Source organism: Magnolia sinica, chromosome 11 (genome assembly GCF_029962835.1).
Source record: "Magnolia sinica isolate HGM2019 chromosome 11, MsV1, whole genome shotgun sequence".
Classification (NCBI taxonomy): Eukaryota; Viridiplantae; Streptophyta; class Magnoliopsida; order Magnoliales; family Magnoliaceae; genus Magnolia; species Magnolia sinica.
The window spans coordinates 55,962,946-55,966,989 of NC_080583.1; the positions used below are offsets into that span (position 1 = coordinate 55,962,946).

Consider the following 4,044-nt stretch of genomic DNA (forward strand, 5'->3'; position numbering starts at 1 on the left):
CATAGGGAGCAAACCTATGGTGAAGACTGTACACCCAACCCTTTTCACATATAATCCATGGGAAATTAAATCTACACCTATAGGGAGCAAACCTATGGTGAAGATTATTCCCCCCTCTGTTTTTCCAAAGGTATCTTCAATTGATCATGACGGGCAAATTTTCCAGGTTCCAGGCTAGTTCCTTACATGCTTAGTGATCACCAAGTTAACCCTTCAATATCAAACTGAAATCTTAATGTGAAAGCGAGATGTGACATGTGAAATCATGACTCAATCAATGTTTACAACTTCTAATTATGGATTAATAATTCAAACTTAACTGTGAAATCTAACAAATAGCTGAATGCATGAGTCATAAATTACCAACATCACTTATCTTGTAATTTTAAATTCAAGATAGCCATCAAAATCACATCGAATTCACAAGAATTTCCAAAAAAAATTTTAAAAATTTTTCACAATTTTTGCTCAAGACTAAAAAAACATTGATTAGGAAACCTAATCTCTCACCCCCAACCTAAAATCAACATTGTCCTCAATGTAAAAGATATGAGCATGTAATGCACATGGGACAATGAAAGTAAAGGAAAAGTGATGGGAAGATAGTACTTGGATAACGAATCGAGAGGGGAATTTTTCAAGAGATCGTAGCATGAAAGCCGGTCAGCACAAGAGTGAAGACACAAAAGCAAACTATCCTAAAACAATGTATCAAGTAAACTAACTAATGGCATAAAACCAACTAACCTAGAACATCATAAAGCAAACTACCCTAGAACATCATAAAGAAAACTACCCTAGTCCTATAAAAGTAGTAAATTCTAATCTTCAATTGTGAAAGCACGGAAAATTTACTCAATCATGCATCCAGGTTCTTCTGTTGGCCAGTATCTTGGTAAATTTCTCAGAAGGTTTTTCAACAAGATCATCCAAAAGCCCATTTTGCAGTAGGCTTGGATGTCCTGGAGTGTGAATGTCCAGAGAAATTGAGGGACCTCAGCATAAAGTTTTCTTTTAATCGTCTGAAGTGTCCAAAGTATATATGATTCACCTATGGCAGAAAAAATTTTGAAGTTAGTACACCACGATGAATCAGAGACTACAAGTAGATGAAATTTAGAAAATTTTGTAGTAGGTGGTGTAGTCTCAACACACACTAAGGTTTCACTCTTTAGTTCAATTTTCAACTCATCCTCCTTTAATGGTAAACATTCAGGATCTGGGGGAGGAGGTACTTCAGAATAAGGGTTCTCTTGGTCCGTGATAACTACCGTGTTATTGTCTTGCGAGGCATCCACTATTTCTTGTATCATGGGATCATTTGAACCTGCAAAGTGTGCCAAGTAATCATCTAAAGAGTCAAAAAATTCAGTTGAAAGGAGTTCATTCATCCTATCGAGATCTGTGATGATATATCTAATAACTCCTTTATCTTCTTCGAGAGTAGAAATGAGCATACTCTCTTGTTTGTTCTCAAGGTGGGATGAAATCACCACTGGGTATGTCTCTTCTTGATTTAAATAAACATATTTCACATCAGCGGGCAAAGGTTTTAGGTCAAACTTTGGCAGTTTGAGGTTAGATGGTAGAGGCACTCTATCGGTTTGAGGTAATTCTTCAAATTGTGGCCTCCACTGGTTAACTTCAAGTATCGGCACGGTATCAAGCAAGGCACACGTCTCCCTAATTATGTCATTATCCAAGTCATGGGAGTGGGCCAGGCATGTCTTTAGATGGTTAGAGGACAAGGTTAGAGGCGTTCTATCTTCCACGAAAGAATTAATCATGTTCATGTCATGGAAATTGTCATCATCCTCAGAATTTCTGCCGTTATTGAAAAAGATGTTTGATTCTAATGTCATATTTCCAAAGACATGCTCATGACTCCATTCCTGCAATTGATAATTGCGTTTGATCTGGGAAGGAATGGGCGACCAAGGATGATGGGAATCTGATAGTTTTCATTATTAACGGGTTTAGTATCTAGGATGATGAAATCTATAGGGTAGTAGACTCTGTCAACTTGAACTAACACATCCTCAACTATCCCTCTTGGTATACGGACAGAACGATCAGCGAGTTGTAACGTGGTTAAGGTGGTTTTCAATTCACCCAACCCTAGTTGTTTGTATACCGAGTAAGGAATCAGATTGACGCTCGCTCCTAAGTCAAGAAGTGCGTGCTTAATGCAGTAGTTACCGATCATACATGATATGATTGTGCTACCAGGATCCTTGTATTTCTGCGGCACGTCTTGCTTTATGATGGCACTCACTTTCTCAGTCAAGAAGATCTTCTTTTGAATACTTTGCTGTCTTTTAGTCATGCATAAGTGTTTCAGGAATTTGACATATGAAGGTATTTGTTTTACGGCATCGAGTAGAGGAATGTTGACTTTCACTTGTTTCAACACCTCTAGAATATCCTGAGAGTTAGAGAGAGGTTTTGGCGCAACCAACCGTTGGAGAAATGGAGCAACTGGCTTCTCTAGAAGTTTCGGTTCTAATTTTTTTGGGGCATCACTAGATCCATCATTGTTGCCCTCTTCTAGTTCTTGAGGCTTTTTGGGCCTGACCGGAAGGGTTTTATCAATAATCTTCCCACTCCTAAGAGTGGTGATTGATTTAGCATGCTCCATTTGATTTAAAGAGCTGGGATTACTTATCTCATATTGCGGTTTGGGATTATGGAGAGGTTGAGTAGGAAGCATCTCCTTTTCCCCAATCATTATGTGTGACTCTATCCTTTGAATGAATGATGTAAGTGATCCTATTGCTGATCTGATATCTTGGTTGAATAGCTCTTGGTCTTGAATGTGTTTTAGAACTGGTTCCTCTTGAGGTTTCTCTTGATTTGGAGTTTGATTGAAGAAACCTTGAGGGGTAGCAGTTTGTCCATTCCACCAACTGAAGTTTGGATGATTTCTCCAACTAGGATTGTATGTATTAGAGGTGGGTCCATTGAAAGGTCTTTGGTAATTATTTACAGCATTGGATTGCTCAGTCAGAACCTCTTGAAAGGTAGATATAGTTAGACAATTTTCAGTTGTGTGACTGTAACAACCACAAATACCGCAAACAACTTCCTTACCCTTGTCCTTCCTTGATTCCATGGCCTCAAATTTCTTTATGAGATTAGCCACTTTAGAATTGAGATCATCATCCTCTTTCAAAAGGTATACTCCACCCATTTCCTTTGATTGAGTGGGCCTAGAAGTGGTATTTGATTTTGGGTATGTGTCCCATGCTTGTGTGTTTTCAGCAAGTCTATCCAAGTAATCCCACACATCATATACATTTTTATTCATAAATTCTCCATTGCACATTATCTCGACCAATTGGCGCATGGAAGATGTCAGTCCATCATAGAAAAAGTGTGTAATATGTCACGTTTCAAATCCGTGTTGTGGGCATGAGTTGACAAGATCCTTGAACCGTTCCCAACATTGGGAGAATGTTTCGTCCTCCTTTTGGACGAAGTTCATGATTGACTTTCTAAGGGTGTTCGTTTTGTGATATGAAAAAAATTTCTTTATGAACTCCCTTGTCATGTCATTCCATGTGCCAATGGATCGAGGACGTAGTGAATGTAACCACATCTTAGCTTTCTCTTTCAAAGAAAAGGGAAAGAGTTTCAGCCTGACCATGTCCTCAGATACATTAGGAAAGTATAAAGTGACTATGATTTCATCAAACTCTTTCAAATGTAGATACAGATTTTTAGATTCAAGCCCATGAAACTTTTGAAGGAGTTGGATCACCTCTGGCTTGATATTCATGTGTCCTGTATTTTCTGGAAAAACCATGCATGAGGACATACTCACCCTCACCTGTTGTAAATAATCTCGTAACGTACGAGGCAGGGGTGTTTGATGCACCTCATTCTTATCCTGGATGTCCTCCACCCTAGGTTGGGGTAAAACAGGTTGATTTATAGCCATAACCTTAGTTAACTTTGAGGATCTCAAGTGGTGTCTAATCCTGCGATGGATAGATAACCCCTCAACTAATCCTCCTTGGGACGTAGAGTACTGTCATGAACCCA

General features: G+C 38.7%; 1 non-coding gene across 1 annotated transcript; it reads left to right on the top strand.

Moving 5' to 3' along the window:
• Positions 1-3,395: 3,395 nt before the first annotated feature.
• On the top strand, positions 3,396-3,502 carry LOC131219748 (small nucleolar RNA R71). The gene has a single exon (XR_009158393.1). It is a non-coding gene; the product is annotated as a small nucleolar RNA R71 (small nucleolar RNA).
• The last annotated feature ends 542 nt before the right edge of the window (positions 3,503-4,044 follow it).